The sequence below is a fragment of the Amphiprion ocellaris genome, chromosome 24 (genome assembly GCF_022539595.1).
Source record: "Amphiprion ocellaris isolate individual 3 ecotype Okinawa chromosome 24, ASM2253959v1, whole genome shotgun sequence".
NCBI classification, from domain to species: domain Eukaryota; kingdom Metazoa; phylum Chordata; class Actinopteri; family Pomacentridae; genus Amphiprion; species Amphiprion ocellaris.
The window spans coordinates 14,750,699-14,777,832 of record NC_072789.1 but is presented as its reverse complement, the minus strand read 5'-3'; the positions used below and the strand labels follow the sequence as shown (position 1 = coordinate 14,777,832).

Genomic DNA, 27,134 nt, shown 5'->3' with positions numbered 1-27,134 from the left:
CAGTTGATCATAGACATCTCTGTCATTTCCCCCACTTTCTATCTCTTTGATTTTGAAATATAAATACAACCAAGTGTTTGCATTAAAGCTACAACAGCAAATACACCGTCTTTCATGTAAGATGCTGCTTATAGTGGATGAACTCATTATTTCTGCTTTGTTGCTGCAAGTGCAGCTGCTTTCCATAAACACAAAGGTGCATGACTTGATAATTTTTATGTTGGTACTAAACAGTAATGTTTCAATATGAATGATTTTTCCAATTACCTGATACATACCCTAGGGATCTTTTTTAAGCAATTAGAGGGTAACTAAGTTTAATGCATCATCTGTAAGAGTAAAAAAAAAATATCTTCAGACAATGATAGTTTCCTGGAAGACAACTTTGCCACAGGGGTTGACATTGTCTTCTTGAACATGGCAGCTTTTTTTAGATATAGAACTGAAGCCTGAGTCATCCATCTCTTCATACCCACCATCCTGGGCATATTTTTAAACTAAAATGTAAAGCATTCTTTATGCAAACCATCACAAATGTCCCGGAGTAATTGATGTCATCATATCTATTACATAGTCATGCTATTTCACAGAGCAGTTTGTGAAAAGTTCTTGAAGATATCAGCAGAACAAAGGCTGTGTAAGGGTCAAAACAATGTATTAAGTGGTAAATGTTCTGCTGCACCGATGTTCACTCACACTGCTGATGCATCTTCTCAAAAAAATACATTAATTTAAGAGCTGTTTAATGTGTACACAGTGCTCCACATGAACAAAAACAATATATTTTTTGAATTTTCTTCAATGAATAGTTGAGATATTTTCAAGTTTCTGGAAAAAGCATTTATGTGAAGTTGAAGTTTTGCCAGGTTATGTGATCAAACCACTAAAAGAGCCTCATCTGATTGACAAGGTGTTTATGAGAGCTAATGGTGGAAACACTTTACCACATCCATGTATTGTCACTCAAACTAGCTACAGTCTTAATGAGAAAAGCAGCCTTGGCAGAGTGCAGCACTCTGCCAAGGCTGCTCAGTGGTATCATTTTTAACGGTTGAAATCTTGAAAAAAAATTGTAGCAGAAATCACGGCACTGTGGAATGTGGCCCTTTAATGTAGTATGTAATATGTACCTACAAACAAAATGACCTCGCGCTGAGCACAGGTGTGTGTTATTCATGTGTACGTTGTGTATACCGATCATATGACCTTGATGGGACTTGTAAACACCCCCACAATTTAATCAATTGTTTCTTGTATCATTTCCAATGGATAAGTCCTGATAAGTCTGCAGTGGTTGATTTGTAGTAGGATTGTCAGCAGGCAACTGGCGTAGTGTTCACTTGTTGTCATAGTTACAGTGATGCTGTGCCGCTATCTCACAATGATACTGAAATCTTTAACAAAATTGTGGATCCAGACTATAAACCGCGTCACTGCCTACTACTCACTTGGTCCTTGTGCCATTTCTGACCTTCCCTGAAAATTCCAACCACATCTGTTAGTCAGTTTTTGAGTAATGTTGTGAACAGACAGACAAACTGATGGCCAAATCAACGTTAATCATCACATAACTCCACCGCGTTCCTTGGCAGAGTAATTATGCAAAACATTTAGATTTAATACAACTGAAATTGATGAGTTACGTGAAAATTAATTCCACTTTTAGTAGTCAACGGTGAGCAAATAATCTTTAGAAACCAGACACGTTTCATGTGCCAGGCTGCAAACATGTTTATTTCTGCTGAAAAATTAGGCATTTTAACAAGAATGTCTAAGGGGATTGATTCATTTTTGGAGGACGCTTCAAGTGGCTGTTTAAAGAACTACAGTCCTTGGCACTTCCACACTGACTTTATTTTTCAACCCAAGAGTTTGCCACTTGGTTTTAAATTTTCGATATAAGCAGAACTTTTTAACAACAATTATGCTGTTACTTTTTGAATAAAAGGTGTCTTTTTTGCTTTTACACACATACACACTCTAACACTGACTTAGTGGTTCCATTTAGACTGCTATAGCAAACCAAACCCCTCAATCAATGTTGGTTCTAATCAAACAGTCTATGGTTCTAAAGCCTCACTGAGCTGAACTTGTTTGGAGCCACAACTGAGTTTTTCAAGATGAAGCTAGTACCTGAGTATGAAATCTGTTAGTTTTGCAAAGAATAGTGCAAATATATGTACTTTATTCTGACATTTAGTGCTTTTCTGTAAAGGTCTTTGCAGCGGTTCAAGGGGATTCTTAGTTAAAAAAAAAAAAAAAAAAAAAAAAAAACTATGAAATGGTGCCTCAGAGCATTCTGGCAGTTTGAGGCTTTGCTATCAAGCAACAAAAAGTTTAAAACTGTGTAAACAGAAAAAAAAAATTATTAATGAAAGAACAAAAATACTGTGCATGTATATTGCTTACACAGTTGCAAAGTTTTTTTTTTTTTTTTTTTTTTTTTAGTGTAAAGATAAACAGGCCAAAATAAGAATTTGGGGTTGGAACTGTTGGACCTGACTCCTGTGGGAGTTACAGTTCCTCAGTTTGGATGTTGGGTGTCTTCTGGCCCCAGGGGGGATTGGTAGGTGGTACAACTGAGACACTGCTCCTGCTCATTACTGGGCTCCTGGTTGTCTTGCCTGCAGCACTTGAGAGCTGTTGTTTCACTGGAGAAAGAGGTGCAAAGAGGCCAGTGTGACAGAACAGATGCACACACACACACGCACACACACATATTCATGCAGCATATATTATAGAAACATATGCGTGCAAACACAAACATGCACATTAAACATGCATGCACACAACCTGCCAGGTACTCAGAATGGTCCTATTCATCTCTGCATGTGTATGTTGGTGTGTGTGTGTGGTTGACTGGATGCCTGCTTTTTTGTCAGCCTGATCAAAGCAGACATGGTGCAGAGCAGAGGTCTCTGAGGTGAAATTAAAGTCTTGCTTCTTCCACGGCACGGAGGGAGAAAGTGATTACTGTTAAATTAAAAGGTATGACCATAAAAGTGCGCCACGGCCGAACCCTCACAATTCATCAAAATGATCCCATGGCGCGTCTTTTGCTTATCAAATTGTAAAATATTGTCCATGACACTGGTGTAACAGGGGCGTAATTAATGCACTAAATCAATTCCGAATCACTCTGCGCAGAGTGGCCCTGCTGGGATGCCGTCATTATCACAAATTATGGTGGCAGATGCATGGGGCCGACAGGAATGGATAAAGCACTGGTGGCATCTTCCTCTATTTCTACGAGTCCTGCTCATTTCTCTGTTACTCACTGAGTGTCAAACAGTGTGGCGTTTCTCCTCGCTCACATTTGTGGTATGTCTTACCAGGTGCAAATAGTTTTATTAGCGAAGACTATTTTACAGATTCACATCCTGAAATGATCTCTTGGCAGTCGCTGACACATGTGAAGAGCTATGCAAGTGTCTGCATAGCAGGAACATGTACCATCTCTACTATGAAAACATCTGCATGTGCATCTGGCTGTCCATTTTAAAGTCTGCATCATTAGTGCACAGGGATGCAGAAACAATGAATCTGTCTTATCTGGGCCAAACACCAAAAATTTTGCAATTGTGTTGCGTACACTAGCATACAAAACATCACAAATAACTAATTAAAACATAAAAGATAAAGCTTGTCTAAACATTTATGAGTTGTGCAGTAATGTACTTATCAGAAAAGTAAACGGGCTATGGGTTGTACCTTTATGGCTGCGTGTACACAATGCATAAACAAGGCTGCACAGAGGCTGTGAAAATTCATTTATTTAACTTTTTATTGTTTTAAGATAAGATAAGATAAAGTTCTTTATTTCTCCCCACTCCAGGGGAAATTTACATTGTTACAGCAGTTTTATTTACAATATATACAAGGGTGGCAAAATTTTTAACAGAAAAAATAAAAATAAAAATAAAGTTTAAAAGTGCAAAGATGTGCAGTGCAAGAATGTCTGTGCAAATTTTATGGTTTGGGGTGGTAATGATATAGTCCAGTTTATGTTAACATCAGCCAGTGATGCTGATGTTGTAAAGTCTTATAGCAGATGGGATGAAGGACCTGCGATAGCGCTCTTTCTTGCAGGGTGGATGTCTCAGTCTGCTGCTGAAGGAGCTGCTTAAAGACCCCACAGTGTCATGCAGTGGGTGAGAGGGATTGTCCATGATGGATGTGAGCTTTGACAACATCCTCCTCTCACCCACCTCCTCTATGGAGTCCAGGGAACAGTCCAGGACAGAACCAGCCCTCCTGACCAGTCTGTTTAGTCTCTTTCTGTCCCTTTCAGTGCTCCCTGCTCCCCAGCAGACCACTGCATAGAAAATAGCAGACGCTACCACAGAGTCATAAAATGTCCTGAGCAGAGTCCTGCACACTCCAAAGGACCTCAGTCTCCTCAGCAGGTGGAGACGACTTTGGCCCTTCTTGTACAGGACCTCTGTATTGTGTGTCCAGTCCAGTTTGTTGTTGAGGTGAACACCCAGGTATTTGTATGTGTCCACCATGTCAATGTCCAAACCCTGGATGTTCACCGGTGCAGTCCGGGGTGTCCTCCTCCTGCGGAAGTCCACGATCATCTCCTTCGTCTTACTGGCGTTGAGCTGCAGATGGTTTCGCTCACACCAGTCCACAAAGTCAGAGATGACCATCCTGTACTCCCGCTCGTCCCCTTCAGATACGCACCCAACAATGGCTGTATCATCGGAGAACTTCTGGAGGTGACAGCTCCCAGAGTTGTAGTGGAAGTCCGATGTGTACAGGGTGAAGAGAAAGGGGGAGAGCACTGTCCCCTGTGGGGCCCCCATGCTGCTGACTACCACATCAGACACACAGTCCTGAAGCCTCACGTACTGTGGTCTGTTGGTGAGGTAGTCGATGGTCCAAGCAGCCAGGTGACAGTCTACTCCCGCTCCTTCAAGCTTCACCCTAAGCAGAGAAGGCTGGATGGTGTTGAAAGCACTGGAGAAGTCAAAGAACATGACCCTCACAGTGCTGCTGGGTTTCTCCAGGTGAGTCAGTGATCTGTGCAGCAGGTAGACCACTGCATCATCCACTCCAATGTTCGGTTGGTAGGCAAACTGCAGTGGATCCAGATACTGGCTCACCTGGGGACGGAGGTTCTTGAGGACGATCCTCTCCATGGTCTTCATCAGGTGAGAAGTGAGGGCCACAGGTCTGAAGTGGTTAGGCTCCCTGGGGTTCCTGGTCTTAGAGACAGGAACCAGGCAGGAAGTCTTCCATAACAGAGGAACCCTCTCCAGACTCAGGCTCAGGTTAAAGATGTGCAGCAGCACCTGACAGAGCTGGTCTGCACAGTCTCTAAGGAGTCTGGAGCTGATTCCATCAGGACCTGCAGCTTTCCTGGTCTTGATCTTTTTAAGTTCACTTCTCACCTGATCAGCTGTTATGGAGAGGCAGGGGGAGGGTGGCAGGAGGAGGGGTGATGGTGGTGGTGGGGGGTGAGACGAGGAGGGGTGATGGGGCTGTATGCGGAGTCCGGAGGTGGTAGAAGACGGGGATGGGAGGAGGGGTGCTGTTGGTGGTGTTGGTGGTAGAGAGCTGAGGTGTGAAGAAGGAGCTGGCTGGTCGGTGCTTTGATGAGAGGGGGGAGGAGTGGGAGCAGAGTCGAATCTGTTAAAGAACAGATTCAGCTCATTGGCCCACTCCTGGCCTCCTGCTGCAGCTCCCCTCTCATGGCCTCTGCTGTAACCAGAGATGGATCTCAGGTCTCTCCAGACCTCCCTTGTGTTATTGTCCTGCAGGTGAGATTCCATCTTGGTCCTGTAGCTGGCCTTGTCCGCCTTGATCTTCTTCTTTATCTCCTTCTGCACCCTCCTCAGCTCCTCTTTGTCCCCAGATCCAAAGACCCTCCTCTTCTCCTTCAGCAGGGCCTTCAGTTCCAGGGACACCCAGGGTTTGCTGTTAGAGAAACACCGTACTTTCCTGGTCGGTACGATGTTCTCTGCACAGAAGTTGATATAGTCCGTAACAGTGTCTGTCAGTGCATCAATGTCCTCCCCGTGTGGACCACACAGCACATCCCAGTCTGTGGTCTCAAAGCAGTCCTGCAGCGCCTCAGTGGCCTCGTCAGACCACTTCTTCACATACCTGGTGGTGGGGGGTTGTTTCTTCACCATAGGTATGTAAATGGGCTGCAGTCTCACCAGGTTGTGATCTGAGTGGCCCAGCAGGTCCAGGGTTTTATTGTCTCTGGTATGGCAGGTCACGTACTGGGTGAACGTGGGGAGAGTGGCAGAGAGCGATGCATGATTAAAGTCTCCTGAGATGATGATAAGAGACTGAGGGTGAGATGTTTGCAGCTGGGACACTTCACTGTGGATGAGTTCACAGGCTGCAGCCGCATCAGCCGAGGGAGGGATGTACACAGTAATGGCTATTACATGTGAATACTCCCGGGGCAGATAGAACGGACGCAGACTGACCGCCAGTAATTCTACATCCTTAGTGCAGAGCTGCTCTTTAACGCTAATGTGCCCAGCATTACACCATCTCTCATTCACATACATCGCGAGGCCCCCACCCTTTCTCTTACCACTCTCCCTCGCGTTCCGGTCCGCTCTGACCAGATGGAATCCGTCCAGAGTTAAAAGTGAGTCCGGAGTGAGTTCGTTCAGCCATGACTCCGTGAACATCATGAGGCTGCTCTCCCTATACTCCCACTGCAGCCTGGTCAGCGCCGTCAGTTCTTCCATCTTATTCGGGAGAGACCTCACATTCCCCATAATCACAGATGGAACGGACGGCTTGTAGCGTCTCCTCTTCTCCCGACGCTTCAGTCCTGCCCGGCATCCTCTCCTCCTTCTGCGGAGCTCAGCTGGGATGTCTGGTCTCTCCCACGACGGCGGCCTGGCCTGGCTCAGCGCCAACAGCTGTTACCGACTGTAAACAATGGAGCCATGGCTGAACGGGTCACCAGATGCGGATTTAAAAAGTTCCGAAAACAGTAGTAAACAAAGTAGGGAAAACGCTATTTGCACATCCATGTCTGTCCCGTACAAAAGCGTCACCCTACTTGCTGAAAAGAAAAACTTAAAAAGAGAAGAAAACTACAAAATAACTAAACAGACCTAAAGTTAACCGGAGCTGCTGTAACTAGCTGCCGCTGGCACGGCGCCATCTTATTATTTATTCAATATGCTAAGGGAAAATATGTAGGTAGCACTGTAATCAAGACCACGGCTATCCAAATGCCTTGTGTGATTGCTTAGAACAGTTTTGCTTTGGTTTGGAGTGCTTTTTTCTTCTAAGGGGACCAGTGGAACCAAACAATTCCAGTAACATACCCTCCAAAGTATAACAGCATCACCAGATCTCCACTGTAGGAGTTGGTCTGAAAATTCTGGAAGTCTGGAAATCTAAGCCTTGAAAAATATTTAACTTTAAAGTGATAAATGTGTAGGGACCCTGAATTAAAATGAGATTTGAACACCTACAGGACAAGAAGTCCTTCAAGAATAAAGTTTATAGAGCACAGCTATTGTAAATGGCTTTTCCTTCATTGCCAAAGTATCCGAATAGATTAGTGTAAACAATAGGAATACAGCCAGTGTCCTCTAAATACACGATTTTCCTTTTGGGGTATCTCAAAGTTGGGTAGAATAGATCTAGCACAGTTCTACTAACAATCTCACACTTGTGCAGAAAAGAGTGAAGCAAGGCCATGAACCGTGCCTCACTGCAACACACAAATAAATAATGGAAGTTTTCTTGTCCCAGTCTTGTCTCCCACAACTTCCCATGGACTTTCTGAAATCTTCAGATCTTAGCTGCGAACATATGAATAGTTACATTTTGAGAACACTCCACAAGACTTAACATTTTTTTGTGTTTGGCTGTGCTTGTGTAACCATGCCCTGATATTATGTGCCTTTTTGAAGGCAGTGTATCATTGCCGCAGGATATACTATGCATGCATGGTGCATTTTTATGGCATTTCCTTAAGATTGTGTGACTCACAATGATTTATAAGATTTTTGCAATTGCATAGTCCACACTATGTACCCAACAGAAGCTAAACTTCCTCAATTCTGCGGAGTTCCATTGTTGATTTAGCTGGTATGTTTGCACATGAAATTCCAGATTATGTTAGTGCAAAACATTCTGCATGTTTAATAGTCTCAGCTTTTTAACATTCTTCAGGCTGTGCTTGGGGCACAAGATGGAGGTGGAGTCCAAAACAACTTATGGGAACAACAGTATGGGAACAAAGACGGAAAAAGATCAAAGGGCATTCCCCAAATGAGAGCATCTCTGTCTTCACCTTTTAATAGCATAAAAATTAGCACCACAGATGCTACAGAGACAATTTAAGAAATTCTGAAACTGAGAAATGTTGGGGTTTTTTTTCGAAAAAAAAAAGTGCTCATTTTAGATTAGATGCCAGCAGGAGGCTCAAAAGCAGCAAAAGACTGAAAATATATTCAAGACCAAAAAGAAGAAAAAGAAAAAACACCTAATAGAATATCTCATAACTAATGTGCTTCATTGTAATCATGCCCATAACATAAGTGGGTATTAAAAGAACATTCCAGAGAAGTTGAGTCATTTGACAGTAAAGATGAAGAGGGTTCTTAGAAAGACAATGTCTACAAATAACAACAGCCCTCAAATTAAAATTGCAAAAAAACAAACGAAACATTAGGATTCATCTACTCTACATATTATCAATAAAAATTCTGAGAATACAAAATGGTCAAGGCTAAAAACCAATACTGAATGGCTGTGATCTTCAGGCATGGCGGTGGCACTGCATTACAATTGATTCTGCAAAGGAAATTACTGCATGTGGGCCTTGGAACTCTTCTGCAAACACTTTCAGTAAATATAGCCCGTCTGTGCAAACTACAAATAAAAGTTAAGACTTTGCCATGCAAAGAAAAATGCATAAACAAGGTCGAGCATCGTCCTTCCCTGAGCTAATTTAAGATGGACTCAGGTAAATTAATAAACCATTCTGCATCGAAACTTATCAAAATTTGCAATTCTTTTTGAAATGATGCACACCGTGGCTCGGGCTAAAGAAGAGAGATCATCAAGCTTGTTACCAATTCAAGTCAGCGTCTGTAATTTTAAAGAGGTGTACGAGTGCTCATAGAATTGGAAAACTGCTAATTTGTGAAAGGATCATTAATGCTGAATGATATATGTACATGTTTTGGACAGCATGTGCTGCCATCCAGATAAGGTGTTCTTCAGTGATTGATTTGCTTATTTCATCAAGACAGTGCCAGCTGCATTTTGCATATACACTATATTGCCAATAGTATTCGCTCACCCATCCAAATAATCAGAATCAGGTGTTCCAATCACTTCCATGGCCACAGGTGTATAAAATCAAGCACCTAGGCTGCTTTTACAAACATTTGTGAAAGAATGGGTCGCTCTCAGGAGCTCAGTGAATTCCAGCGTGGAACTGTGATAGGATGCCACCTGTGCAACAAATCCAGTCATGACATTTCCTCGCTCCTAAATATTCCACAGTCAACTGTCAGCTGTATTATAAGAAAGTAGAAGTGTGTGGGAACGACAGCAACTCAGCCACCAAGTGGTAGGCCACATAAACTGACGGAGCGGGGTCAGCGGATGCTGAGGCACATAGTGCCAAGAGGTCGCCAACTTCCTGCAGAGTCAATCGCTACAGACCTTAAAACTTCATGTGGCCTTCAGATTAGCTCAAGAACAGTGCTTCAGCAGAGAGCTTCATGGAATCGGTTTCCATGGCCGAGCAGCTGCATCCAAGCCATACATCACCAAGTGCAATGCAAAGCGTCGGATGCAGTGGTGTAAAGCACGCCGACACTGGACTCTAAAGCAGTGGAGACGCGTTCTCTGGAGTGATGAATTGCGCTTCTTAATCTGGCAATCTGATGGATGAGTCTGGGTTTGGCGGTTGCCAGGAGAGCCATACTTGTCGGACTGCATTGTGCCAAGTGTAAAGTTTGGTGGAGGGGGGATTATGGTGTGGGATTGTTTTTCAGGAGCTGGGCTTGGCCCCTTAGTTCCAGTGAAAGGAACTCTGAATGCTTCAGCATATCAAGACATTTTGGACAATTCCATGCTCCCAACTTTGTGGGAACAGTTTGGAGCTGCCCCTTCCTCTTCCAACATGACTGTGCACCAGTGCACAAAGCAAGGTCCATAAAGACATGGATGACAGAGTCTGGTGTAGATGAACTTGACTGGCCTGCACAGAGTCCTGATCTCAACCCGATAGAACACCTTTGGGATGAATTAGAGAGGAGACTGAGAGCCAGGCCTTCTGGTCCAACATCAGTGTGTGACCTCACAAATGCATTTCTGGAAGAATGGTCAAAAATTCCCATAAATACACTCCTAAACCTTGTGGACAGCCTTCCCAGAAGAGTTGAAGCTGTTCTAGCTGCAAAGGGTGGACCAACGTCATATTGAACCTTATGGATTAGGAATGGGATGTCACTTACGTTCATATGCAAGTCAAGGCAGGTGAGTGAATACTTTTGGCAATATAGTGTATGTGTCAATGTGGCTCTGTAGTGAAAATTGCCCTTTGAAAACACTTACCATATTATGAACCAAAAAAACAAGACTGTTGAGCATCTTAGATCCTGTACCATGCAAAAATGGCTAAACATTTATCTTTCACAACTACAGCAACTGCTCTCTTCAGTTCCTCACACTTATGTAGTGCTGGTAAAGGAAAAGGTAATGCAACACAGTGGTAAACATGCCTATGTCCAACTTTTGAACATAAAACTCAAAACAAGAATTTTTTTTTCTTTCCAAAGAATGAAGCATTTCCTCAGTTTCAGTATTTTCAGTTAAATAATTAGCAAATCATTGTGTTCTGTTTATATTTACATTTCACAAACCCTTTTTGGAAACAGGGTTGTATTTAAAGATGCCTAAATGTGATTTATCATGCACTGTTTTTACTCGTCATAATCAATATGAAAGTCTTGTATTTCATTGCCGTACAAAATGTCACAAAACAGATTATTTTAACATCATTGTGCTCCGATGAAACCAACTAAGCTGCAGCGGAATGTGACAAATTGTGGAATTCATTTTGGTGTAAATACCACTTTTTGTGGTATTTATTAATGTTGGGATACCTGGGCATTAATTGTGGTTTTATGTTTAGGATGTTGATATTCGTCATACATTTGCCTTCAGAACAGGTGGCACATGTACTCAAGCACTAAACCCCCCAAATGGTTCGGTATTGGGACGGACCCCAGCATGCTGCCCCTCAGTGTTCTCCCACAACTTCATGACATGTAGCTTTTGGAGTTTAGTTTATCCCAATTCCTACTGATGAGACAGAGAAGTATGCATCATGTTTGTGACACCAATCCTTCCTCCTGGTCCCACTTTTATATATTAAAAATGCACCTTAGCCACAGACTAATTTATGGCTGTGTGTAAATTGTTTCTCCCAATGCCTTGTTTAATATCTACCTCTCTCAGCTGGCATCGGGAAAATAGGCCTTGCATCATGCTGCCGGTGCTGCTGCTGAGTGGAAGGAACAGATTGCGTTCTTCAGTGACATTTACAGCGTGTATGTGTGAATGTGAGCATGTATCTGTGTGTGTCTGTGTGTATATCAATATGTGACTCATGGTGTCTTAGTGTGTATGTCTTTGTGTTGTGGTAAGTTTGTAAGAGTCTGTTAGTTTGCAGTGATCGAGCTGTTCGCTCCCAGTCCTGATGTTGTGAGGACTTACAAACTATCAGAGGACGAAACTGCAAATTGAAAAACTACATTGGTGCTGTGAGTCTGAATCAAAAATTTGAGCCTGTAAAACCAGAACAATGTCTGTCTATAAGCTGATGATAGAGTTGATCTTTAAACACATTATCGAAGTCAAATCTAATGTGTAAACAGTTTACAGACATGGCATAATCTGTTTTTCGGGTGATGAAGTCTGGTAAATCATCAAAATATGAGACAGCTACTGTATCACAGATTGTTCGTCACTTTTAGGCCGTGAATTTAAATTTGCATGGTTCTGTTAAAATTTTCAGTAGGACTGTGGCTTTGTTGGCATTCTTTGTGTTTTATCCCCTTTATTCTGTAGTGTCACAGCTAGTAGTAATATGAATTATTAAACAAGACTGATATTCATTCACATTCAGCCTTGATCAAGAGTCACTAGAAGTCCTTATATTTTTATGTAGAGCACAAGAAACTTGTGAGTTTTGAAATGTTGGCCACAGCCAAACTCTTTGTTGTAGTCAACTGACAGCAGCCTCTCAGATTCAAGTTTCCTGCTTTGGACAATTGAGTTTAGGGATGTTAGTTTCATGGAGAAGAAGAAGTTCAATCTAGATATTCAAATTAGAGCCTTAACTGTACATTGGTTAGCTGAGATTATTGGATGACATCGACCTGTTATGGTTGTACCAGTATTATCGTATAATATGCAGAGATTTTTTTACACAATATATTGCAGGAAAATCAACTTTTGAAATATTAATAATGAATAATGATATTTAAAACTAGATCAGTTATAAATGTGGTAGCTAACAGTGCAATAGCTTAGTGTGTTCCTGTCAAAATATTGCAACCAGTACATCGAAATGAACTTTAAAACTTGTAGTTTTAGCTTCATGTGTTAATTTAAAGACAACAAAACCGTCAAAAATATTGAAAAAACAACAACAAAAAAAAACTGTGTCTTCCTTATTGTGGAATCACGTAGACTGACCTTAACTGAAGCCAGTGAAGCCTGCAGTTCTTTTGATGTTCGTCTGGGTTCTTTTGTGACCTCCTGGATTAGATATTAGAGAAATGTTGGTAGGCCGTCCACTCCTGGGAAGGTTCACCACTGTTCAAATAATGTATAATGGTTTCAGCCAAACAAACCAAAATTCAAAATAGGGGAACACAAATGGGAAATCACAAAAAACAAGGCAACATCTGACTTACTGCACACAAAACAAAACAAATAATATGAATCTTCATACAAGCAATCCCCTTAAAGCAATCCGAGAGAAAATATTAGTTAAACCCACCAGCTATGACAGATACCCAAGCCAAATTCTCCTCCCAATCCAAACAGTCAGAGTTTACAATACACCTGCAGACAAGCCACAATAAATACACACTATTCCATAAAAAGCAAGTAACTAAACAGCTTTAAAAAAAAAAACAAAAAAACACACAGACGTCTATCTTACAAAAGTGGCTCATCCACACTTCTCCACACAAACAAGGTAAAACTGAGTTGGAATCAGTCCATCGCATGCTTCCAGTGCCAGGATCCACAACCCGCCAGATTCTGTTTGCTATCTTTGATGACATTAGTGCCGCCAAATTCAGATGACTTTCTTTCCACGGCATCCCAGTGAGTTCTAGTTATCACCCCATCACTGCTCATACCACCTATCATTGGTCCAGCTCAACCAACCCAGCCCAACATCAGTTCCACCAGGCTACAGAAATAATGAAATTCCCATCAAACATCAACACAGAAACTGCTTAAAGCTTGTCGATAATTATGTCAGCTCAGCAATACCATGTAATGTAAGTGATGAGACAAAAGCAGCAAAAATAACTGCTTGGTTGCATTGACACAGATGCACTCCAAGCTTCTGACACTACACACTCTTAGTCAGAACAGGAAAACACACTAACCAAGCTGACTGGAGTATTTATTTGAGTTTATTCCTTCACATTCTCCCTTACACGGCTGTAATTCCATTAGAGCTAATGTCAAGTCCAAGCCGTTTATTAGAATCCCAGTGTATTGTATATACTCTTGACATATGTATGTAAACAGCACAGAATCGTCTCCAATACTCCTCAATTTATACCTCAGGAGTTTTTCCATGTTGCATGGTGAGTTATTCTATACATTTTCATTCTTTGTAGTAAACCATTGTGCTTTTTTGTTTGATGCTGAACCTAAAACATTATTATTTAGATATGTTTCCAATTTTGTGCAGTTAGTTTTAATTTGGGCATGATTTTTATTTTTTTTTCCCCATTTTTCCACTGCTGGTCCAGCTGGAATTGCAACTAAAGCCTCCAGCAACAGCCCTATGTGCTAGAGAAGTATATGTTTTTTTGACTCAAGCATCTATACAGATATTCACCTTAAGAGGTTTTTGAACCAAGAGTAAAGTATCTACCTCCACATGCTACCTTGCATAAATTGTGACTTTAGGTTATTCCTTCTGCTGCACCACAGTTTGTAAGAGTTCATTCAATATTGCAGCTGCTTTTCCTGGAGCAAATAATCGTGCATTTAGTATATTTTGCTGCTTTAGTATATATTTATATATAGCTGCTTTATTGATTCTGAAATGACTGTGAAGCGACAAATAATCTGACAAGCTCTGAGGCTAGTCAGTAAAAACGTCCAACATAGAGCCAAGTCAGAAAGCCACTTCTAGAGGTCGTCTGACCAGTCTTCGAAATGGATTTTTGGGTTCATATTGGTGTCATTTGAATAACTGTGGGTATGCAGAGTTTAGGCTTATGGGACTTCAACTGCTCCATTGAGCCAACAGCATGTCACCCCTCACCACTGACACTATGTGTAGGTTGAATGTTGATTGGGTGAAAGGTTGGCTCAAACCCAAAGGGCGAAAAATGCATTTGTGCATCGACTATACCCGGCTATGACTTTTGTTTTTTCCACCAACATGAGCACAAAACCTGAACAAAAATAGCCTACTTTAACAGTTGTTGCACATATTTTTGACACTGTCCACAACTGGCATCAGACAGGTAGATCTGCAGAGGTCAGCATCACACCAACAGAGTACCATACTAGAACCATGAATTGAAGAAGACTCTCTTGCTGAGAGTCAGATGAAAACATCAACACTACTTTTAGAATTGCACACTAAATATGAAGTTACCAGCAGTAGCTAGCAGTGCTCAAACATAACAAAAATGCTCTCATCTCACTTATTTCCCGAACATATTTTTAAAAAGGATACAGCTCATACCATTAGCTCTCAGTTCAGAAAAAAGGAATAACTAAAAGTCATCCATAATTTGCTTTCATGGGACTAGTATTGAGATAGATAAAGGTATGGTATAGCTGTCTGTTCAACAATACTGCCAGAAGTTCAGTGGAACACAATACAAACAAACAATAGACTGTTCATTTTATCTCCAAACACAATGCACCAGTGTTTCCGTTGGCCAAACAATGCACATATGTGGTCATTGGTGTCCAAAATGATCTTATTAGCTTCAATAGAAGTGGACTGAGTATTTGTGATGTTCAAGTACAATGTGTACCTTAACACTGTCCCTCTACCTTCACTTCTGACAAAGAACTGACTTTTCCCACAATTATACCAGGTCACTTGTCAGGCAAAATGAATAACTTGCTCTCTGGTGATGTTAGTCTTTTGAAGTAATGAATAAGAAGTGCACATCCTGCACAGTTGCTAGAAAATACAGTACAAGTGAATGAGTCATATAACGGGTATCCAACCACATGACTGAATTTTTGAGATTGAATTTCAGTTCAATGTATGAATGAGCAAAAAAGGATTAGGCCTCAGTCCCCTACAGTGAAAGGAAATCTTTTGCTTAAGAAAAAAAAAAACACCTGCCAGAAGCTGAAGCCACATTTTTAAAAAGGATGATATATATAATTTATTAAACAGAAAAATGTTGGCATCTGTCATGCATGCTTTATCCATCCATTATCTTTACACCGCTTAATCCTCATTAGGGTCGTGGGGGGGCTAGAGTCTATCCCAGCTGACTTACGGTGAAGGCAGGAGACACCATGACAAAGGACAAGCACACTCGCATTCACACCTACGGACAATTTAGAGTTACCAATTGGACTGTGGGAGGTAGCTGGAGTACCCAGAGAAAGCCAACGCATGCACAGGGAGAACATGCAAACTCCATGCACAAAGATCCTGGCAATGAGGCGATGCCAACCGGAGATCTTCTAGCTACAAGGCGAAAGTGCTAACCATCAAGCAACTGTACAGCCCATGAATGCTTGATCTCTAATTTATTTTTATAGTAAGATTGATTTATTATGCCAACCTACACCCTGCAAAAGCACGTGCATATTGGAATGCCCAGAAGCACCAGTAAAATGCACACATATGTGCATATATGCTCGTGCACACACTGAGTATTGCCTCAAACCCCAACATCCATCTCCGATTTGGACACTTTGATTCTGCAGTAATAATGAAGTTTAGTGCTTAAATACAGCATGCTCCATAAGCTGATGATGCCACTGAAATCATTTTCCACTGAGACAAAATAGCTGAGAAATACCATCCCTAACCAATACACACACACACACACACACACACACACACACACACACACTTGCATGCGCATTTTATAAAGAGATAAGACAGATCAAATCTGACATGGTTGTAATCAGTTCCACAGCTGCCTGGTTACCTGGCCTGAATATAATTGCAGCTTCCGAATTGTACAGTTTGCTTTTCATTAGGAAGAAAGAAGAAGAGTCTAGTGTGCATTATTGCTTCTCTTGTGCTTGTTCAGTGCAGTGAAAACAAGCATCTTTTCTCTCTTCTTCTGTCTAAAGAATAGTACATACAAATGTCAGTGCATTCCCAGATCTCAGCAATCAACCTAGTGAATGCTATGTTGTCATGCAGTACACACTACATAGCCAGAGCTGTAGAAATAAAATGTATTTTTATTTAATCTTAATAATAGGTGCTCTATGAAACACTGAAATCCACACGAGCGTGTGCATCAACCACATCTTCCCTCTTCCTTCACGTGTTTCATTTACAACCAGAAAGGTTTTGTCCAGCCGCATCCATTCGCCTATGCTAGCATTGTAAATTACACTGAATGGCCGTGTTTTTGTCTATTTATCATCACATATCTTCATTTTAGCTGTCACACCTTCTCCACTCGTGTCTGTTCCGCTCCATTAGTTTTGTTTCCGCACAGTCACAATGATCAGTGGATGAACTGGAGCGAACCTATGCGTGGAAACAGACGCACAAAGACTGGAGCAAAACAGGCATTTATGAAGAAGGGAAGCAGAGAAGAACTGAAAAACAGCAGTTGAGATGCACCGACTGAATGCTCCAGAAATTCGCTGTTTACTAGGGCTGTTACGGTGGTGTCCGAATATTAAATTGGAGATCCGAATACTCGGATATAAATGATGTTTATAAATGATCTGAATACTCGGCTCGGCCCTTCGTTTCATCTTGTTTGTGTCCCCTAGACTAACTGCCAAAACATAGAATGCAGACACTAAGATTTCAACACACTTCATTCTCTGCTAAAGACACCATTATATCATTACATAGCGGATAGTTGTTTGCTGCTATATTACTGTTCAAAATCTTGCATATGGAAGATTTAAATATATTTTTATTGTACCCTGTACTACATTTGCAGTGCAGTATAAGAGTCAAAATACAGTAAAAGTATAATTTGGTGTGGAAATGGTGTATAAGTGTGAGAAAATATCATATGTATGAGTAGCTGAATGCGAGCTTATGGCACCCTGTGTGAGAGGAGGTGTGATTTATGTCCTCCCTGGCCTCTCCTAACACAATCATTAACTGTAACTGCTATTTTGTTTCCATACATTCACCTCCTTCCACACTGCGAATTCCTGCATTCTGTCTTCTTTTCCATTGACATAAATTGATTATCCAAGTCAAGTTACGCATTGTCTACCTATGGCTGCATCCTACCTCTGCACCGGGCCCAATCATCAATCACTTGGAAGGGCCATTAAGCACCTTTTCTTCACCAAAGGAGTGAGCTGACATTGGGCCTCAGAGGCCATTCAGTTCTCCCCTCCTTCTCTTCTCCCTGGACTCGTCGGACCCCCCACACAGCAGATTGACCCCTCCCCTGTGAGGCCCTGCTAGCTCTCAAAAACTCTGTCCTAATCTGAGATGACCATGAATAATGAGGGCTTTAAATATGAGATAGAGGAGCTGGGTGCTATAGGAGATAACATGCTTCTCACTTTTTCCTCTCCATGTGACCACTGTCAAGCGAGCTGAAGCCAGCCTGTGGCTGACGTGCACTAGCTTTGTCACATAACTGCATTATGTAGGGTCCCCAAAGGCTACAGCATAATGCGATATGCCATGCGACTGTTGCTTGGTTTCTACAACAGCCTCACCTCATGAGTTATGTATTAGTGTTTTCACTGCGGCTTAAAGATCAGATAGCGTAGTGCACTGTCACAGTTTTAGCTTTGCCTGTTAATTTGCTGCAAACCTTACCCTTTGGTAATTTTAATTTCAGAGTCAGGGTCTTTACTGTAAATGTGTCTTGACAACACAGACGCCTCATGGACGCCGCTCATGAAACAGGCCTATATGAGATTGTCGGGCTGTCTGAGACAATAAATATCAGTGCCGAAAGCCAGTAGCACAGCTGCTGCTGGAGGCACCCCCCTAGTGTCAACACACACATACACACACACACACACACACACACACACACACACACACACACACACACACACACACACACACACACACACACACACACACACACACACGCACACACAGACACACCACTGTGTCATTCCAAAGTCACTGTCAACATGAGCTGGCAGAAACTGAGACACGTCCATGTGGGTATCTAACTCTAAAAAACTTGGCTTTTACTGGCACCTTGAGTAGAATGTGATCCAACGTTGAAAAAACTGTTTAACACGTTTTTTTAAAAATAGACTTTATTGTATTTATAAATCAATATTTTTAAATTAACTGTATATTTTTAATCACTTCAGGAAATTGCAGTTTCAAATTAATTTCCCCCCTATTCCACCAGTTTTCTCTCAGTCTAAATGAAGAAAATTACTAATAAAAATGCTTGAAGATGAGGGAACTCCTGAGCGGTTTAGAATAAAAAAAAATCATAGTTTGCTCAGACTTTTTTTTCAGATTTTAACTGGGTCTCCTTCTGACTTTCTTGCTGGTGTTTGATCACAGTAACTTTATTCAAGACATTGTGTGAGAGTAGATACTCAGAAAGTTCATCCAATTAAAGTCTTTTGATTGAGCTGAGCAAGAAATTGCCTTTCCTTTTCCCTAATGTGCTGGTAGAGAAGCTAAAATACCTTAAAGGGAAGGGATTGCAAGCATCTGTGCACCATCAACATGAAAAGTGGCGTGTGGATTCAAAACTCTCCATGTTTTATGTGATTTCTATCTGAAGTGAGAGAAAAAGCCCCACCCTCCTTCATCTGCACACTTTTAGCCTGTTGATCATACCTCAGGGGTACCATCGGAAAAACTTGAGATGCTTCTTACAAGTCCTTCTCCCAATGCACAGTCCTTCTCCTCTCTGCACACATATCTGTCCTGAATGACTCAGTCATTTTCACAGTGACATTTCATGCAGCTGGATTTTCATTTATTTCAAAGTCAATGGCCCTCCTCTCAAAGGCCTTCTTTTTTTTTCAACAGGATTTCTCAAAATCTTGAATGTCACACCCGAGTGCTCTCAGCATACTTAGCAGCCAAACAGTCGCACGAGGTGAAGGAGTGCATACTTCTCTTATGGAACTTATTGAAGCGAATTGGTAAACAGGTCCCTGCCCGCCCATTGACTTTGCTGCCTTGTGGAGGAGTCAGATTGTGCCGACGCTCCAGTCGGATCAAACTGTTGAGAGTCGACAGTCTTGCTGCTGACATGCGCCACTGCACTCTCCTTGACTCACTGGCAGAGTGCTCTATATGTATGGAAATGAGCCATAATCACCATAATATGTGTCCCATCTCTTGTATTTTATAATGGTGTCATTATACTTTTTCCCACCATGATGCATTTTTCCCCCTTCCTCTTCTACTTCCCACTTTAGTGCACCTTCCTCTCCCCCTCTACACGTACCCTTCCTTCTTCCTTCAGAGAATCCTTCCTCTTTCTATCACTCCTTCTACCTCATTTACACTCTCACTCATCCAGATGACAGGAACAGGTGCACTATTAATTATGCTTTAAAATATATCTCCTCTGTGCTCCGCTTCCTCTCCCCCTTATTATCACTGGGATCCTGCAAATGCTTCATCAAACTGCACCTCCAAAACCTAAACTTTCCTCCTTTTCTTCTTATCCTCAGTTTGACTCTCTACACCTTCTTCTTCTTCTATAGTGCCAACTTTATTTCATTCCTGCATTCTAATATTTGCATGTCTGTGGAGGCTGAGAGCAACTCCTGCTGTTTACCAGCCTGTTGGGTGACGATTACAATTAAATTTTTTCGTTATCGTGTGATATCAGTGTTCTCACGTGACTCTCTCATTATCTCGACATGGCAAATTATGATTTTTGCGGGGCTCGTGTCTGCTATCTCGAGAAAACAGCTCTATTACATTGTTATCACAAGGCATCAAACATTGTTTACTCATGAGCACCACAAATATCTCATTATTTTGAGACAGCAAATCCATGTTTTTTGTTTAGTTTTTTTTTTTTTTTTATAAAAATCCAGCTGCTTCGCCCCACTGATGTTGTTTTAAGAGTCTATCCAAATCGACTTAGCCTGATGAAAACAACACTCTGACAAAAAGACCAGAGTAGGTTGAATTTGAAATAAATAAATAAGAGAGAATTAACCCCATTATGAAAATAACCCCCCGCTTGGAAAAAACCCTCAGTAATATCTAAATGCAGAAATACTGTTGGATGAAAGCAAACTCCAAACCTTAAGATAATTATGTTAATTTGGTTTTAACAGTGAGTTGGGATTAAATTAGATCAACAGAAGCTTTTTGGCCACCACAGGCCACCAGAACAGCTTCAGTGCTCGTTAGCTTGGAGGAATGAACTCTATTTTTTGAAGTTACCATGTCATTTAGTTCTTGAATTAGTTCTTGAATTATGTCACAGAAACAACGTGCAGTTTTAAGCTCCTTTTTTTAAACTTTTCTATTTGTTGACACTTTATACTTCCACTCCATTACACAATTACACATCAAAGGAAACTATTGTACTCTCTACGCCTCTACATTGATAGGATAGTGTTTGATACATTCAGGATGAGATATTTACACAATGGATGATATACCAACACATTGATCAAGATTAAACCAGTGATTTCCAACAATTTTTTGCTCCTTATGTCTTATAAAAATCAGTGTGTAGTCATTGTCATATTACACAGCTCCACTAATCAGTGATTTTTTTCCATCTAAACTTCACACACAAGTTCATTTGAATAAATATTCAAATTCTCAAATAGCTCACCAAAAATCAAAGATTCGAGAAAAGTCAGACAGATTTGTGTATCAGACCATTGTTTTTGTTTAATTTTTTTTGTTGTGTTGTGTTTTATTTGATGGCAGCTCAGATTTATACGCTGTTCCCAAACTAACTCCACTTTACATGCTGCTGACACATGGATATTATTAATACTATTAATAATTTAATCATGTCATGTATAATAATATATATGTGTCAGTGACTTCTTTTAAATTACTCCTTAAAACACACTTTCATAGACTTGTTTTTATGTGAAGTTTACTTTCAGCTTTAATTAGTTTTAGTGTTCTATTCTGTTTTATGTCCTTTTTGAATCTTTAACTGTGATATATATTTGCATCTAAATGTAAAGATACTAAAAATTTCAATCATCCTTATAAACTACATTTACCCACCAATTTTTTTTTTCTTTTTTTTGACATAAGGCCCTTGTAATGGACAGTAAATCAGGTTTCATGGCTTTTAAAACCACATTTTCTTAACTTCTGAATTCTCTTAGATAGTATTGGCAATGGTCTCTGAATGTTCTACAAGCAAGACACAAGGCAGAGGGGCTAAAAATCTCCAGTTGTTCTTTTGAAATACAATTTATACATTCATATTCATATTGGCAGTGTTGGCAAGGTTTCCTACAAAGTAAGTTGAATTAATACATTTTATGAGACACACAGGCGATGAGCCTTACAACATCTTGTATTTGGTTTAAATAAGTGTCTGTGAAGTGTTATTTGAGTTATTTTGGAGATTCAATTAACATGGTAAGCCTTGTGTGTGACTTTGGTATTCACGTCTCCTCTGTTTTTACCAACTGTTGCTAAATTATGACATGAAACAGTTGACTGTGTGGGCCTGCAAAGCAGGTCTTGATTCATTAAATGATAAAACTGTTTATTTTGCCAAAACAATTGTTGGCTCATTTCAATAAAGCCGGGCGTACAAATACCCCTCCTTGCAAATTTAGTATGTAGTGCCGTGCAAGCTGAATATCTGTGCCTCCATCCTATAAGAGACTGAAAAGATTTCCACATATCTGGAGGGGTTTACAGGATGAGGAGAAAACTCTGCCTCATATCAAGCAGTTTCTGTTTCCAAGACAGCACAGGCGCCTTCTATTGTGATTATGTTGTGCGGAGTAAATAAAGCACTTTCGGTTCGCCTGCCTTGGCCTCAATGCAACATATCCTGGAGACACAAAGAACAATTTACCGCCATGTGAAATTCACATTTCACCCAGAGGTAAAACTAAAGAAGAGAGTAAACAAGTCAGTCAGAAGTGCACAAGATTCTGTTTGACTGAGCGCTTCATAGTAGGCTACTAATTGCCTGTGATTGATAGAGAAAAGCACTAGGGAAACATTAAACTTGCAGTGCATCGTGGGTAGTTGACCTGTGTTCAATATATCGTGTCTGTGCCTCATGGTGATGTGATTTTTATTGTTGTTGTGTGTGGGTGGGCATTATTGACATATATGTGGCCTGTATGTGCATTCAGATTGTGTGTACCCTTTCAGGGCTCACTACAGAAAAACACTCTAACTGGTGCTACAATTGGAAAGATTCAGTTGAAATCTAAAATAATGACCTGGCCTGTGCAAGGATTATTGTGCTTTCTTCCTTTTTGAGCCACTTCAATCACTTTTTCTACTCTAATGTGACTAGCTGAAGTCACGATTAAAGGGAGGGGGTATTCTTGTGTCAGTCGAGGGTTCATGCACCTTGTTGGTACAAATTAGCCCTCCCACTCATCTTGTTAAGAGTATATTTTTTGAGAAAGAAAAAGGGGAAAAAAAACCATCAGTATGTACACCCGCTGTCCACCTTGTTAAATCTAAGCACATCGCCCATTAGTCAGCGGTGGGCAGCTTCTCCGGGTAGCATCCTTCAGCTTCTTGTGCTTGTGTTGCTGAAACAGAGCGCAGTTAATGCAGCAGGAGGGGAATGCAGGTGCTTGTGTTTACTTCCCTCTGGACCTCCCTCCTCCTCGTCTCCCTGCTTCCTCCCTCCTCCAGCACTGAGGAATGCAGATAAATATTGATTGAGAAAGCTTTCAGGAAAGAAAAAAAACACTATTTATGGCAATGGAAGGAAATTAAATAGTGCCAAAGTGAAGGAAAATTACTGAGAAAGGGCAGAGTAATCCTTTAATTTAATTAGGTAAATTACAACAAAAAAATCCTTTCTAAGTCAGTTTTTTTTTTCCCTTTCTTCTGCCGCCTCTCTGCCTTGCTCCCGCCGGAAGGCTTTCCTGTGGTTGCTAAGCAACAGGGAAACAGTTTTTCTTTGGTTTTGCCTGTGGGTCCCGGAGGCTGGCAGGGGGAAGGGGCACAGTGGAAGCACTGTGGAGCCTGCCAGCAACCGAGTGCATGCCTACAGCTGGGTCTGGGTGCGGAGCAGCCTCCCTGTTCCCCAGTCATAACGCCCCTGGCAAGCACCTGGGGGCTATGGCGGAGATAATGATAGCAGAGTGAGCTTGCAAATCACCCCAGACCCCAGCAGTAAACACGGGGTCACAGTAGGGTCAGAGTGATGAAACAGGATGACTTCTAACCAAGGGGCCGCATCAACAAACCTCTCGAAGAAGAAAGCCTTGTGTTTTTTGCAGGCTGAGTCATAAGTTGCACAGAGTTGCACAACTTGCTAACTCTGTAACAAACAAAAAAAATAAAAAATAAAAATCACAAAAAAAATATGACAGAATATGATTTTATCAAGGGGTTTTTGACAGGCAGTGGAGTACCTCACAATAGAAATCCTTTCTGCAATAAGTATGCTAATCAAAGCCTCTGCTGAAATGGATTCTACTGCTCTTTTATTATGTTGTTCTTTCTCTCTTCAGGTGATTGACACATTGTAATCTTGCTAATAAGCACCACCACTGTCTGTTTCCTTCCTATTGTATTACTGTTACAATAGGCCAACTTGGCAGGTACGCAGTGTTTGCTTAGCACTCAATATAGGGAAGCTAATCTTGGTTACCTGCTATTATCCTGAAATGCAGGCACTCTGCAGGCTGTACCCTAGCTGTCAGTCTCCACTAATGTCCCCTAGGGGTCAGCAGCCAATCAAACCTCACATTACGTATTTCCTCCCTCCCTCCCAACCAATCATCCGCATCATTATTGACCTGTCTCTGGTCATTAGGATGTCTCTATAGCTGTCCTATGCTTTGAAAACCTTTTCCCTTTATGCACTGTTGCTGGATATTCAGATGCCTTTAAGAGTGTTTACTACATAATGATCATCAAGGGTTTTCGGCAGGGCATGCCAACAAGTCTTGCCTTCATATTTAGGGTTGAAGACAGCCACTGTTCTCGAAAATTAATATAAAAAGGAGTGCTCGCTTTGAGCCCATACTTAAACCTGTGTTTACACTGAAAATATATGCTGCTCTCTGTTCATATCCAAGCCTTAAATTTCAACCAGTTCAAAAGATATAAAAAGCAAGCTCTGTTGGAGTGATGGGAGGAAGCCAGTGAGGGAACATAGCTCTGCTGCACTAGTAACTCCTGCTGGTTGGCCTTGACACTTGTACAGATGAAACTTGAAGCTATATGGGAGATAAGGCTGGCAATAAAGCTGCAGAGTAACCAGGACAAAGTTGCTGAACTGAATAGGTTCCTAGTGTTGGGACACGGACCCCACACTGACCTACATGCACTCTGATGTCAAGTTGTTCAGGCCTCAAAGCAGGACATTAGGAGTGCATTGTTTAGGTGGTGGAGGACACAGTGTAGTAGGTATTTAATTTACCTTTCCAGGGCAACCACTGGTTCATGCTGGCATGATGTGGGTGGCCCAGGTAGCCATGGAGTAGCAGACCTTGGGAGACCTGCATGGAATCCACAGGGAGAGTCCTAGAAGGCAAAAGGATTCAATTGTCAAGGAATATAATAAACTGGTGCGTTATATAAAATTGGGTATATATTGCTATTATTTTATTGTTCAGGCTTAAGGGAAGCTGATGTGAATGTCTCTGGGAGTTAGATCCTTCTGGTGATGCCCATGGATTTTTTTTTTTTTAAAGTGGGTGTTGACAAAGAAAAATTGACTAAACTGAGTAGTACAAGAGGGAATCGTTCACACAGAAGAAAAAGACACTCACTTTTAAAAGTACTGCTGTACTTAGGCATGTCAGCAGTGGTCTGTAAAATGTGTTAGCATATAATTTAACAGCTGTTATATGTTTATTTGTGAGTATATGTGTGTGAGCTTACTCAGTGAATGATGCATGGGAATAGGAGAGAGTTAAAGCTGTAAGTTTCAGACACACACATACACACATCAAGCTAAGTGTGAGTATCTAGTAAAGATGGTGTATATGAAGATGCGATTGGCTGGCAGTTTGATTGATCGACCTGTCAGCTAAAACATAATAATATAACTTCTTAGGACTGCTCTCTGTTGATGTGATACAATAGTGCTATGTGCTGTTCACTTCTAGCCCACATTTTTTTCTCTTAATCTATTTAGTGATGACCTGGGGTTGAGGACAAACATCTCTCTGGGAAATTTAAATAAAAATATTCAAAAATAGTAAATGCTTGCCGTGGCCTATCGTTCAACCTGACTTTACAGTTGAATTAATTTGCCTCATCAAGTGCATAACACAGAGATAATCAGCCTGATTTTTAGAGACTTTTGAGAAGGTCAATTGATGCACAAAGAGGCAGATAAATGAGGTTTCCCATGCTCTTCAGCAAGGCACTCAGCACACTGGCACTCTCACAGTATTATGTGTGTTTCACTCAGGCAGTCAGCCCAGACCTGTTAACTTGGATGAAGGCCAAATTGTTCTCCTTTTTATTCTTTGATCACGCCTTCAGTGTTGCCATATGATCCCTTTCACATAACGGGTATAAAATCAAATTAATTCAATTGGTAACAATTAAAACTTCACTGTATTTAAATCTCAAAATATTGCATTTAAAGGTGTCATTGATTATCAGGCCTATGAATGTCATATGCCAGCAGCACGGCTTCTGAGCCCCTAAAGAAGAGCTGGGGGACTCTAATCAGAGGAGAAGTGTAATCAGTCTGCAACTGAGCTGACATTTTAATCATTTTGGACTGTAGGTCCAAATTTTCCATGAAGTTGACATTTCAAAATGCAAATAGTATGCTGCGTGCATAGAAAATGAGAGGAATGTAATACAGCATGTATTCCACGAGGCAGATGTGGCTAAAATGACTTTGAAATAGAGAAGACGAAAGCTGAAATTCAGGGAGATGAATAATGTATTCACCTGTATCCATCTCCAACAAAACAACAATGGTTTTAGATTTTGGTTTAAGATTTCTAACTCAAATGGTTGGCTGCTCTTGTCCATATCGGGCATTGTCTCAAAACCAATTTAGATAACTCCACAGCTATGGTTATAGCAAATGAATTATTGTGAAGGTGTTATAATTAAGCAACAGAAGCAACTGGCCCATCAACCGCCCTCACCTCCACACCCTTCCTCTCCAAATGCTACATAAAAGAAAACCTGTTTTCCACATAGAGTAGCAGTGGTGGAAAATAACTAAGTAAATTTTCTCAAGTACCTAAGTAGTTTTAAAGGTACTTTACTTGAGCGTTTCCGTTTTATGCTATTTTACACCTCTACTCCACCACATTTGAAACAGAAATATTTTACTTTCTACTCCACTACATTTATTTAACAGCTTCAGTTCATTTAAATCAGAGATTTTATGGTAAAGCTTGCATAACATAAAACAGGCTTTTAAATTACAATGTATTGTTAAAGATTAAATATATTTGACTTCTGTCATCTAACAAAGAATAATGTGTAGTCAGGATCACATTTCCACCAAATAGTAAATTTTTTGTCTGAACTTCTTACATGGTTTCATTTCAGTTCCTGTGATAAGTTATCTCCCCAAACATTAAAGATTAGAGAAAAAGTATGTAAA

The 27,134-nt window shown here is 40.9% G+C and overlaps 1 protein-coding gene across 4 annotated transcripts in view; it reads left to right on the top strand.

The window, feature by feature from the left end:
• The window catches only part of LOC111571821 (receptor tyrosine-protein kinase erbB-4-like), a 329,715-nt gene that overhangs the window by 179,265 nt on the left and 123,316 nt on the right, over positions 1–27,134 (top strand). The window lies entirely within an intron of this gene.